The sequence below is a fragment of the Equus przewalskii genome, chromosome 26 (genome assembly GCF_037783145.1).
Source record: "Equus przewalskii isolate Varuska chromosome 26, EquPr2, whole genome shotgun sequence".
NCBI classification, from domain to species: domain Eukaryota; kingdom Metazoa; phylum Chordata; class Mammalia; order Perissodactyla; family Equidae; genus Equus; species Equus przewalskii.
The window spans coordinates 1,234,769-1,248,485 of NC_091856.1; the positions used below are offsets into that span (position 1 = coordinate 1,234,769).

At 44.5% G+C, this 13,717-nt stretch overlaps 1 pseudogene; it reads right to left on the reverse strand.

Annotated features, from left to right (window-relative positions):
- Positions 1 to 308: 308 nt before the first annotated feature.
- On the reverse strand, positions 309 to 9,556 carry LOC103542375 (olfactory receptor 13C7-like; annotated as a pseudogene).
- Positions 9,557 to 13,717: the final 4,161 nt, after the last annotated feature.

The following is a 13,717-nucleotide window of genomic DNA, read 5'->3' on the forward strand; positions in this document are numbered from 1 at the left end:
GAGATGAGTGGTTAGTGTTAATGAGCATCTACTCTGTGCCACAGTCTTTGTAACACACTATGGAGAAGATATTGTCACTCAAGTTTTATAGATGAAGTAACCAAAGCTCAGAGACGCTCAAGGTTTTGCTACGTGGGGTTGAATGAAGAGCTGGGGTTGGGTCGCAGGCCCCAACTCGGAATTCCTTCCACCAGGCAGCTGTCTCTCTCTCTTGGGGCAGAGTTTTGAAAGAGTCCGTCTCTCCAAACCCACTCTCCGTATCCTCTGATGGCTCGTTGTCCAGCACGCTCCCTTCTCAGTCAGAGAGTTTACGTCAGACGTGTCGTCAGGCAGCGCAGCTCCCGCCTGAATTGAACCCAGGGTTTCTCAACCTCGGCACCACTCACATTTTGGGCGGGAGAACCCTTTGTTGGAGGGGGCTGTCCTGTGCACTGCAGGATGTTTAACAGCATCCCTGGTCTCTGCCCACCAGTCACCAGTATCGTCTGCTCCCTGAGTCGTGACAACTGAAAACGTCTCCTGACATTGCCAAATGTTTCCGGAGGAGAGGGAAGTGCAGGACTGTGGCCAGCAGAGAACTAATCCTGGAGAGGTCTCCTTGTCTGCAGTCAGAGGCCTCACCATACTCCCTGCGAAGCCTCCGGCCTTTCCCCCAGCCCGCAGCGCATGGGGGACGTTTGCTCAGTGCAGGCCCCGCTTGCCTCACCCTCCTCCCACTGGCTCTCCCAGCCCCTCCAGAAACTCAAAAGTAAACACCACAGTCAGTGCCACAAACAACATTCAACTGGGACAAGGACAGGCTGTGGCCACAGAGCCCGAGCAAAGTGGCTTCTGTTAGAGCAGCCATCCTGTCCACTCCTGTCAGACAAATCTTTGCCCACAGAAGCTCCTGCCCACGAACAATGTGTGTGGGCCTGAGTGATGCCCAGGACCTGACCTGTGTGAGAGCTGCATCCATGCAGGTCTTCGTGCCTGTCGTGCAAAAGTTGCCGAATGAAAGCTGGTTCAATTGGAATGAAGTGAACAGCTAGGAAGACCTTGCACACTGAGACCAGAGCTGTGGGGCCTGCCCCACCCGTGACATGGATATTCTGTGTAGCTTGAGCAAGTCCCTTCTCCTCCCAAGGCCTCAGCTTCCCCACATGCATCATGAGAAGGCTGAATCAGGGGCTTCCCAGGGCCTCCCAGCTCTGTCGTGGACTGCCCGGTGCTGTGCTCGGCAGGCAGGGAGCGGTCCTTGGTGAAGGCGGCTGCCCACTCCTTTGTGGGGGCGGGTGTGTGTTAAGGGGAGATCTGAGTGCTTGGTTTCCCATCAAGAAATGGTCAGCAGGAAACAGAGCTGTGTCAGGCTCTGGAGGGACTGGGGATGGAGGCAAACAAAGAGCTCTGACACCCACAGCCCGATGAGAGGAGGGCGGGGAGGCCGGCGGGGAGAGCGAGGAGGAAGGAAGCTTTGACCTCTGCGGCTGCATCCTGCAGGTGTGGTCCCTCCGCATGACCCAGGGACCTGGTCTTGCTGTGGTCTCGTCCCTACATCCCTACCTGTCCCGGGAGCCAGCAGGAAAGTGAGAAATGGGAGGCAGTGCAGTATGGCCAAAAGAGCTGCATAGCCTCTCATACAGCCTTTCTGGAGAGCCTTGGCCTAGAAAAAGGAGAAACCTGAAAAACCTGCATACCTGTCGCCTCAGCAAGCCCCCCTCCAGGGAATAAGCCCGGAGAACCAATGAGAGCGGAGGGCCAACATCTCTCAACAAAGGCGTTCGTCACAGCAAAATTTGTGAGTCAAGGTAGGGAACAAAATAACTGTCCACCAACAGACGCCTAAGGAAATTATGCCATTTCATGTAAGGGAATATTAGGCAGACGTTAAAGTCAAGTTTCTATTTTTACACTGTAATGTTATTACATTACAATGATAAATTAATAGAGAATGCAAAATTGTATATACTGTTATGATCTCAATCAGGTAAATGACATGTGTGGATAAAAGTGACTGGAAAAACTATAGCAAGATCAATAGGGGGAGGGCTCCTCTTTGAACCTCTTCAGCATCACCAAATTTTCTACTCATACAGTGGGCGCAAGTTACTCTGCATTCAGGGGAAGAATCTCAGCATTATAAAAGGAAAGTGAGGAAAAAGGAAAGAAGTAGCCACAGACTGGGAGTCAGTTGAACAGGGTGCAGGTCTCTGCTCGCCTGTCCGCTCACCCTCTGACTCTGAGGAGGGCCCTTTCCTCTGAGGGTCTCTGCAGGGTGGGGTGGGAATCCTGCCCACCTCCCTCCCCAGCTCCGGCTACATAAGAGGATGGAGTGGCAAGGGCAGGGCAGGGGCTGGACAGTGGCGAGCCCAGAGAGCGCGGACTGCCTGGCCTTCCTCTCGGCTGCCCCTCCCTGCTCCAGCGCTGGCTGCGGGAAGGATTCCTGGAGCAATTTAAAGTCTGGAACGTCAAGTGTGCCCAGGGTGCAGGCCCTCAGCATATCTAGGGGATCCAGGGACCACACCTCCCCGTCCCAGTCAGAGGCCCTGACTGGGTCACGGCCAACTGGACGTGGAAAGGAGGGCGCAGCAGAGGCTGGCTTCCTCCTGAGCTTTTCCCAGGTCTCAGAGAAGCCAGCACTCGCATCAGGGACAGAGCAAACGTCCCCAAGTTGAAGTCCTAGACATTCGGAATGGCGGGGGGGCGGAGGTTGCTAGGACAGATGCTTAACAAAAACCAGCAGCAGAATTAGCTACATTCATTGAGCTGCCCCCACGTGCCGGCCACTGTGACAAACACATTACACACATTATATAAATTCCATAAAATCCAGCGATACGTGTGTAATGAGTATCTACTTCTAGTTTTCCCTGGAGATTGTATTATTATCCCCATTTTTTTATCTGAAGGAACAGACTTTAAAAGTTAAGCAATTCACCAAAGACCACATGTCTTGTGAATGGCAGAGCTGGGATTTCAATGTCAATACAGCTGAGTCTCTTTATCATCATTGATAGCAGCAGCATCATCATCACCATGATTAGTGAGTATCACTTGTACTTGAAACAGAATTTAAAAGATATAGAAGAATATATAACAAAAATTAAGTCTTTGTCTCGAGTCACCCGGTAATTCTCCCTCAAGGCAATTTATTGTATTTTTTTTAGAGGTATTCTAGGCATATACTAATAAGTATTTTGAAGACAAATTTAGCACAAGCACACTGTCTTAATATCTTGATTTGTCACTTAACAGTATACATTGGAGAGTTTTCCTGGAAAAAAAAAACATACATAGGGCTGCCTCATTCTTTTAATTGGCTGCATTTATTCATTGTAAGGATGTACCACGATTTAATTAGCCAATTGCATGTTGATGGACATTTAGATTTTCCAATCTCACGCTATAGTCAGTGCTACATTAAATACCATTGCATATTTGTAATTTAGCACATGGTCAAATGTATCTGTTTTATGTAACTTGTAATTTTGATAGATATTGCCAGGTTTACACATTCCTGTCATCAGTGTGTGAGGATGTCTGTTTCCCACACTCTGCCAACATCGCATCTTGCTCTGGAGACTTTCTGGTCTTTGTCAATCTGACAGGTGAGAAGTGACATCGCATTGTTGTATTTTAAACTTTTGGTTTTTGAAAATAATTTAAAATGTGAAACAGATTTGCGTATATAAATGCATATAAAAGTATGTAACACATATTTTAAATTTAAAGAGCAATAAAGGAATCATCACCTAATTTAAGAAATACAGCATTGCCAGTGTGTTAGAAGCTCCCTGGCTATCCCTTCCCCCTCCTGGTCCTCTCTCCTCCCAGAGACAACCCCACTCCTGATTTAAGTTGTAATCATTTCCTTGCTTTTCTTGAATTTTATCACCTATGATGCATCCCTAACAGCACAGTTTAGATTTCCCTCTTTGTAAACTCTGTATTTCTGCTCTGATTTTTATTATTCCTCTCCTTCTGCTGACTTTAGGCTTTGTTTGTTCTTTTTTCTCTAATTCAGTTAGGTGTAGCTTAAGATTGCTTATTTGGGATTTTTCTTGTTTGTTAAGATGTGCCTGTGTTGCGATGAATTTTCCTCTTAATTCAGCTTTTGCTGTATCCCATATGAGTTGGTATGGCATGTTATCATTTTCATTTGTCTCCAGGTATTTTTTGATTTGTTCTTTAATTTCTTCAATGATCCATTGCTTGTCCAATAGCATATTGTTTAGTCTCCACATCCTTGTGCCTTTCTCAGCTTTTTTCTTGTAATTAATTTCTAGCTTTATAGCATTATGATCAGAGAAGATGCTTGTTATTATTTCAATTTTTTAAAAATTTGTAGGGGCTTGTCTTGTTTCCCAACATATGGTCTATCCTTGAGAATGTTCCATGCGTGCTTGAGAAGAATGTGTATTCTGCTGTTTTTGGATGGAGTGTTCTATATATGTCTATTAAGTCCAACTGTTTTAGCTTTTTGTTTAGCTCCACTGGTTCTTTGTTGATTTTCTGTCTGGATGATCCGTCCATTGATGTGAGTCGGGTGTTGAGGTCCCCTCCTATTATTGTTTTATTTTTGATATCTACTTTTAGGTTTGTTAATAGTTGCTTTATGAACTTTGGTGCTCCTGCATTGGTGCATAGATATTTATAAGCGTTATTTCTTCTTGATGAAGTCTCCCTTTGATCATTATATATTGGCCCTCTATGTCTCTCTTTACCTGCCTTATCTTGAAGTCTGTTTTGTCTGATCTAAGTATTGCAACACCTGCTTTCTTTTGTTTGCTATTAGCTTGGAGTATTGTCTTCCACCCCTTCACTCTGAGCCTGTGTTTGTCCTTGGAGCTGAGGTGTGTTTCCTGGAGGCAACAAATTGTTGGATCTTGTTCTTTAATCCATTTTGCCACTCTGTGTCTTTTTATTGGAGAGTTCAATCCGTTTACATTGAGGGTGAGTATTGATGCATGAGGGCTTAATGCTGTCATTCTGTTGCTCGTTATCTGGTTTTCCTGTGTTTCCTTTGTTTCTCGTCCTGTGTGTTTTGGTCTACCCATTGACTTCTGCAATTTCTTGTGCTGGGTTTCTTAGATTTTTCCTTATTTATGTTTTGTGTCTCTGTTCTGTCTTTTAGTTTAGTGGCTACCCTGAAGTTTGTATTCAGAATCTCATGTATAACATAGTCCGTTTTCTGGTGGCCTCTTACTTCCTTAGCCTAGACTGTTTCAGTCCATTTCCTCTTCCCCTCCTAAATTATTATTTTCATCTCTTATTCCAACTTGTGTTGTGAGTTTGTGGTTGGAGTGATAAGATTGTCTTTGCTTTGGTGATTTACTTCCCTTTATCTTAATGCTATAGTTGAATATTTGCTATTCTATTCCAATTCTATTTGTCTCCCTAATCTGTGTTTTGTGACCCCTTTCTCCATTTTTTTTTCTTTTTTCAGGTATGAGAGCCTTCTTGAGGACTTCTTGTAGTGGAGGTCTTGTGACTACGAAGTCCCTTAGCTTTTGTTTGTCTGGAAAAGATTTAATTTCTCCCGTGTATCTGAAGGATATTTTTGCTGGATAGAGTATTCTTGGCTGAAGATTTTTATCCTTTAAAGTTTTGAATATGTCACTCCAATCTCTCCTAGCTTGTAAGTTTCTGTAGAGAAATCCACTGAAAGTCTGATAGGGGTTCCTTTGTAGGTTATTTTCTTCTGTCTTGCTGCCCTGAGTATTCTTTCTTTGTCATTCATTTTTGCCATTTTTACTACTATATGCCTTGCAGTAGGTCTTTTTACATTGACAAATCTAGGAGATCTGAAAGCTTCCTCCACACACATTTCTCTCTCAATTCCTAGATTTGGGAAGTTGTCTTCTAATATTTCGTTGAACACACTTTCTGCTCCATTTTCCTTTTCCACGCCTTCAGGAATTCCAATTATTCTTAAGTTGCATTTTCTAATTGAGTCAGCTATTTCTCTGAGATTTTCTTCAGTTTTTTTAATCCTTAGTTCTCTTCTTCCTCTGTTTGGAGCCATTCAGCCTGTGTATCTTCGATTATGCTAATTTGCTCCTCTATGGTGTCTACATGGGCATTCAGGGAGTCTGTATTCTGTTTTATCTGGTCCATTGTATTTTTCATCTCTAGTATTTCTGATTGATTCTTCTTTATAGTTTCAATCTCTTTTGTGAAGTAACTCCTGAACTCGTTGAGTTGTTTCTCCATATTTCCCTTTACCTCACTGAGTATTTTGATGATAGCTATTTTGAACTCATCTTCACTTAGTTTACTTATTTCCAAGTCCTCAGGACATACTTCTGTATTTTTATTGTTTTCCTTCTCGTCTGGAGCTTTTATAAATTGCTGGACGCAAGAGGAGCGGTTTTTGTGCATGATGCTAATATTTGGTTGCAGTTACAGCCTGTCGCCACTAGATGGGGGTCCTGAGCTGCGCGTTCTGAGCCCTCCGCCTTCAGCCATGATTGTGGGCACAGCTGGGTTAGGGGAAGAGGGGCACTTTCTCTCCCTCGCAGACCTGGATTCAGATCAGCTCTCGCTCTCTGGTCTCCTGGGGCCCTGGCTTGCTGGCGTTCCCCAACGCAAAAGCTTTCCCCTGTTATAGGGTTTCCGCTGCTCAGGAGGTGGGAGTCCTAGACGATCCTCTGACGCGCGGCCCCTCCCCCACTCTTCCCGCACCCACGCAGCGATCCCAGTCTCTAGGGGAGGGAGCGAGGTTCTCTCTTATCCCGTTCCAGCTCCTCCAAGGCTGGCTCCAGCTTCTCTGCCTTCTGTTGTTTCGCTGCTGTGGGTCTCTGACGATTTCTGTTATTAGGATTTTTTTTTTGGTTGGAAAGCAGTTGCTCTTTTTGGTTGTAATTTGGAGGGGAGAGCATCCTGGGTGAGCTCACGCTGCCATGTTGCTGACATCACTCTCAACAGCGAGTGTCTTTTTAACTCATGTCTGTGCCGTGGTCAGGGGCATGTAGAATTCTGGACTCACAACCCATTTCCCTCAGAACTCTGTAAAGCTTGTTCCACTGACTTCCACATGGAGTCTGCAGAGCAGAGGCCAGTGGCAGTCAGGTTCTCATTCTTTGTGAGGAAATATGCTTTTCTTCTGTGGAAAAGTCCATGGAATTGTTGTGGCATATATGGGAATGAAAAGTTATCCTTGGATCTACATAGTGATGTCTTTTGCCACAATTCTCACCTGATGATTGATGAATCTTTTACAAATGAAATATCTAAAACTTATGTTCTGTGAAATGGGATTTTTTTTCCTTTTTTCATTATTATTCGCCTTTCACCTTCTCTGTTGTCTCTTCACGAATTCCTTGATGGATCCCCTAGTCTATCTTTCATGTCTCAAATAACTTAAACCTCTTTGTCTTTTTTTTTCCTCTGAAGTTTGGGAGAGCAATTTAAGTTATTTTTAATTTAAAAATTCCTTCTTACACGTTGTTCTATCTACTTTTAAATACTTTCTACTGAATTTTATTTGATCAATAATGTGGATTTTTTCCCCTAAGAAAATGTTCTTATCTCCCAGTCTTTTTTCTCCTTGCTTCTTTTTATAGACTGTTATTGTTTTATTGATTTGATAGGCTATTGAATTCCACTGAAAATACTGCTAAGAATGTTCTTTAGCATTTTCACCATGTTCCAGCAATAACTGCTTTTCAGCAAAGGCTGTTTGTTTCCTCTCTATGGAATTAAAAGTTCAGATCAACTATGAGACATTTTCTATTCTGCTCATTCTCTCACCTGGATTTCTAGATTGATTACTACTAGGAGCTGGACTGACATTCCTCACCAGTGTGATTCTTAGATGTCTCCTGGTGAACATCACCTCCTTCTCCCTCTGACTACTGTGTAGCTTTGAGGATTCTTAGGCAGAGAAGCAAGAGACGGCATCCAGGCTGCATGCCTGGTTCTACCCAGCAGGTGAATAACTTTTTCAAAAAGGGGAAAAAAAAGTCCTGAGCCTTTGGTGCGTGCATCAGTTTTGCCACATCTTCCTCACTCTCTACTCTGCTCTAAGGGCATGAATGATTTTCTGGTGAGGACCTCAATTAAGCACAAAGGAAAGAGGTTAATTATGGTAACATAGGGAACAATTCAGGAAATAGTTTTAAAAATTAATATGACAATAAAAAAAGAATTAATACAACAATAAGAGAAAGAAACAATGAGGATAAAAATAAAAATATTACTGTTACTTAATATAGAGTAGAAAGAATTGAAAGATAACATAAAAGTAGGGACCCGTTCAAATATGTTCAAAGAGCAACTGAATTACAGACCTACAGACTAGAGCTTTTCATTACTTAAGCAATGAAGAGTTACTTTCCCTGACACCAATGTATTCAGTATCCATCACAGAGAATGAGAACTATAGGGCTAAGTGAACAGATCTGCAATTGTTTTGTGGAATTTCTTATAGAACGAGGTGGAAAAAGTCCCATTAAATACTTCCTATTCACACAGAGCCCTTCTGTGTAAGAGGCTTATGTATAATTAGATTTACCTGTGTAAACTTTGATGAAGTTGTCCCTTCATCGTATTCTCTGAGACTCTCAGATGAGAGCAACAAGGGAGCATAGAACCATTAGTACCTCTCCACCACCACTGGGCGAAGCATTTCCAAAATACCAGTTTCCTCACAGTGGCTTTCACATGCTTGTTCCTTAGGCTGTACACGATGGGACTGAGCATGGGGGTCACCACCCAGTAGAAGAGGGAAATGAGCTTTTCTGAAGTATCTTCTTTGTCTGTCCCCAGCGGGTCCTTGGACTTGGGCTTCCCGTACGTGAAAAGGATGGTCCCATAGAAGACGACCACAACTGTGAGGTGGAAAGAGCAGGTGGAGAAGGCCTTTTTCCTTCCCTCAGCTGAGGGGATCCTCAGGATGGTAGCAATGATGAAGACAAAAGAGAAAGAGATGAACACAACTGGGACCCCTAGGAAGATCACATTGGCCACCACCATACTGATCACATTGATGGAGATGTCAGCACAGGCTAACTTCAGGACAGCCAGGATCTCACAGGTGAAGAGGTTGATGACGTTGTTCCCACAGAAGGGCAGCTTCATTGCAAGGGATGTTTGAACCATGGAAGCAGCACTTCCAGCTGCCCAGGAGCTGGCAGCCATGGGCACGTAGGCAGCCTAGTTCATGACCACGGGGTATCTAAGCGTATTGCAGATGGCCACATAGCGATCCAATGCCATCATGTCCACCAGCGCACATTCTGTGGCTCCCATGGCAAAAGAGAGAAACATTTGCATGGCACAGGCTGAGAAGGAGATGGTTTTCCCAGGGGTCAGGAAGCTGTTGAGAATGAGGGGGACCAAGGAGGTTGTGTAGCAGATGTCCAGGAAGGAGAGGTTTCCCAGAAAGATGTATATGGACGTGTGCATGTGGGAGTCCAGGGTGGTCACCGTATGAGGACCCCATTCCATTGCCCAGGAGGACCACCAGGTACATCAGCAGGATGAGCACAAAGAATGTTTTCTCCAGCATTGGGTGGTCTGAGAGGCCCAGGAGAATGAACCCCACCATGGAGGAGGTCTGATTGGACCCATCCATGATGCATCTGCTCTGTCACCTCTGGGAACTCAGACAGCCAACTTCATGATTCTCTGATGCCTTATGTGGCAAGAAAGCCAGTGAGGAAACTCGCTTTGCTGAGCAAGTGGAGAACGGCTCTGGCAATCTGGGGGCTGTCTGTGTTGTTCTGAGTAAAATGCAGAGAATTCAATCAAAATCTACTTTGTCATGTTTGGCTGCCTGTAGAGATGTTTGAAACATCACCTGACTGGATTTGATTTTCCTAATCACGTTCAAGATAGACATCATACATTTACTTCGAGTTATACCACATGTTGCTGATTCACTTTAATCAATTTTGTGAGCAGTGCTGTACTCCATTTGTATGTTTTCCCGCCTTTGGGGCATAGGACTACTGGAAATAACTAATCTTCTTCACCCTCAATTCCTGGCCATTCCCCTCTCCAAGCACTGTGGGATTCTACCTTCCTCCTCTTTACGATCCTCTCTGACAATCCACAGGCCCCTGGGCTGGTCATTCATTCACTCCTTCACTCACCTGCCCGTCTCCTCCAGAGCACTAAGCAAAGAACTGGCCTTGCCAGTCACTCGGTGCATGGGAATCACTCAATCCCTCTTCCTCTCTGGGCCTCCATTTCCTAATACTCACTCTGGAATGGATTATTTTTAGAGGTCTTCCATCCTAGGGACTAACTGATCTCATGAATTTCTTGCTCTTGAACTTTGTGTCTCACCACTGAAAGGTCCGTTTCCCTTTCCTCCAAATTCTCCCCAGGCCACTGAGTCAGAAGGGATGAAGCTGGAATGTGGCTGGGCCCACAGGAATTTACATATTCCTTTAAAAGTGCTCTCTTAGGTCTTTCATAAGAAAATCACCTCTCTGTGGTCTGGAAATAGTCCAGAGGCCAAAAGTAGCCAATCCGGTCTGAAAGTGGCGGCCAGCGGAGTTAGCACCTGAAACAGGTGAAAGCTAAGCTTTCTTGTCTTCATTCTGTGTCTGGATAAAATCCACAAAGGACTGTCTGTTGTACAGATGAAGCCATTTAAATCCCACCATGCCACTGGGGTTATTCCAGTCCCTGAAGGAATTTAAACTTTAGAAATTGAAGTGACAACATTTAGAAACTTTTTATACATCTGGGATTATGTCCCCAGGATCCAGTTATTCTGAGGTCCTTCCAGAAGCATCCCTCCCCTCCATCTCTTTGTACCATCTCCTGGCTATTGGAAAGCAGCCGAGAGGAAGAGTCGTCCCGGCCCGGCCAGAACTAACGCGAAACCCCCACCGGTGAGAACTCTCAGCAGAACCCACGATAGGCCCGGCAGAATGTGAAACCCACTGCTCAGGACGAGTGCCTGCAGCTCAGTACCCCTGGCCATTTCCAATCCAGGACCTCAGGGTTAGAAAGAAGCAGGTGTCCTAGAAGGTCCCCTATTCTGTGTCCCATCAAATAGATTCTGAGCTCCTACCCTAGGCCAGGTCTTTAAAAGGCATTGGGAGAGTCATAAATGAATCTGGTCCTGCCTCCTGCCATGAGAGTTTCACAGGTTTAGCAGCCATGGGCTTGAAAAAGGACTGTTGATCACAGAAGTGATGTCCTGTTGTTTGAAGTCGTTCTTACGTGTGTGTGTTGAGTGCCCTGTATCTGTGCTTCTGTGAGAGCACGGCTGCTTTATCAGTGGGATCTGGTAACCTCTACTTCTAGGATCCAAACTGAGAGCTGTGACCGCCCAGGCAGCAGCCTGGCCGCTGTTTTCTGACACGCTATGGTTTCTTAACCACATTCTAGCTTTCTCCTTCTCATTTAATACTAATACTGGGGATGGTGGTTGGCGCATGTGTAGAGCTCTCATTCCACAGATATCTTTGGTGTACCAGAGGAGCTTGCCCAGTGCCAGGAACAAATACAAGACTCAGGCGATTCCTCCCACTTCCTCCACAAATGAAACATACTTGCCTTGTGCACTGGCTTCTAAAAATATTACGATCAAATATATGCCATATTTATGGTCATAAATCACTATGCCTCGCATTGATTTTTTTCTTTCTGTGAAATATATTATACATACAAAACAGTGTAAAAAGTAAATGTGTAATATTTAAGGAAAAATAATAAAATATGGACAATGTACCCCCACAAGGTTGAGAATCAGAATACTCCAGTACCTTAGAAGCACCTCATACTTCTCTCCCCAATTATAGTCCCTTTTTCCCTCTCTTCCAGAAATGCACATTATTCTGACTTTCATGGAAATCCTTTTAATCTAAGCAGAATCTTAACAATCCCCACCTCACTCCATGATTCCAGTCCTGTGGTGATTCTGTCAAACACTAACCTAGGTGCTGCTGTGAAGGGATTTTTCAATGTAATCAAAGTCTCCAGTCAGTTGACCTTAAGATTAGAAGATTATCCAGGTGGGCCTGACCCAATCAGGTTAGACCTTTAAAAGCAGAGTTTTCTCAGGCTGGTAGCAGAAGGAGAAGTCAGATTCTAAGCATGGGAAGGATTCCATGGATGGAGGGGGCCACAAACAAGCATCAAAGAACTGCCACAAGAAGCCTAGAGTGACTCCTGCCAACAGCCAGCAAGGAAACTGGGACCATAGTCCAACCACCCCAGGGAACTGAATTCCCCCAACAAGCCGAATGAGCTTGGAAGTGGATTTTTTCTTAGAGCCAAGGCAACCCAGACTTCTCACTTACAGAACTGAAACTGGGTATTGTTTTAAGCCATTAATTTTGGGGTAGTTTGTAACATAGCAATAGAAAACAAAAATACATTCTATTGGTTTCCTTCACAGTTTTACCACCACCTATAAATGTATCAGTGTCCAATGCATTGCTCCATCTTGAAAAACTGAATAACAATTACAAACCTAGCTTTTCAAAGAAAGGGGAAATTTTCCATTATTTGGGGAAAGACATCTGAGAATATGAGCTGATGGTTTTGATAGCCTCTTCCGGGTCGGTCAGGCTGGGCTGTACCAGGTACCAGATACCTGGCAGAAACGCCATCAGAGAGAATGGGTTGCTTTATGTTTTCTGCTTCTAAGCTCTCACTGTGGCCCACTTCCCACTCTTGGGAACAGGCCAAAGCAGAATATTTATGTGGGGTGAAATGAGTGTCCTCAGCCAACCCAAGCAGCAAGGCATGGAGAGAGAAGAGGGAATTTTCTCAATGCATGGTCAAGATAAGGCAAGTACAGGAAGGACTGTCAGAGACTCAAACCAATGTTCCAGCTTGAAGGCAGTCAGGCAGGAGTGGTTCTCTCTTACTCAGCCTTGTTGTTTTCAGGCCTTCAGCTGATTGGAGGAGGCCCACCTGCATTAGGAAGCAATCTGCTTTACCAAGTCTACAGATTCAAATATTAATCTCATCTAGAAAGACTCTCACAGCCACACCCAGAATAATATTTGACTGAACATCTAGGCACATAATGGCCCAGTCAAGTTGACACACAACGTTAACCACCACAGTGGGGTGTGGAATTCTAGGAACTTACTGGAAATCACCTTCCTTCTGAATTTGAAGGTACTGCTGATGTGAAGGCAGCAGCCATTCTGATTCTTGATCCTTTAGTAAAGGGAAACCTCATTTAAAATGGAGTCAGGAGGCCAGAAGGGGGACCTCTCATGCAGTACCACTTGAGGTCGGTTACAGGAAAGATGGTCAATTACAGGAAAGATTGTCCATTACAGACCCCAACAGTAAAAGATGTACATTGAATGCCCAACAAGAACATGACCACCCCAGCAACTCAGCCAATGAGAAACCGTCACTACCCTGAACCCTTGTTTTCCACCAATGGATTTTTGTTCCAAACAACCCCTCCCAACTTCTTCGTTTTTCTCTACAAAATGATATTCATCTGCTTTGCTTGCTGGACTTGCCTATGGCTTTGCTGTAGCCTGCTTGTGCTGAATTGCAATTCTTTTCTGTTCCTGAATAAACCCACCTTTCTGGTTAAAAAACTGGCTGTTTTATTTTTTAAGTTAACATAATTTGGTGTCAGAGAAGTGGAATCCAAAGAGGACCCCCAGCAACTCTGAGAATGGTGAGCAAACTGGTATCAGTACCCACACACAGAGCCCATTGAGGGCACTGCTTTCTGGCTGACTCGCAGTGTGAAGGTAAGTTTTATCCTGGGTTTGAGCTCCACTCTCCAGGTTTTAGTCGG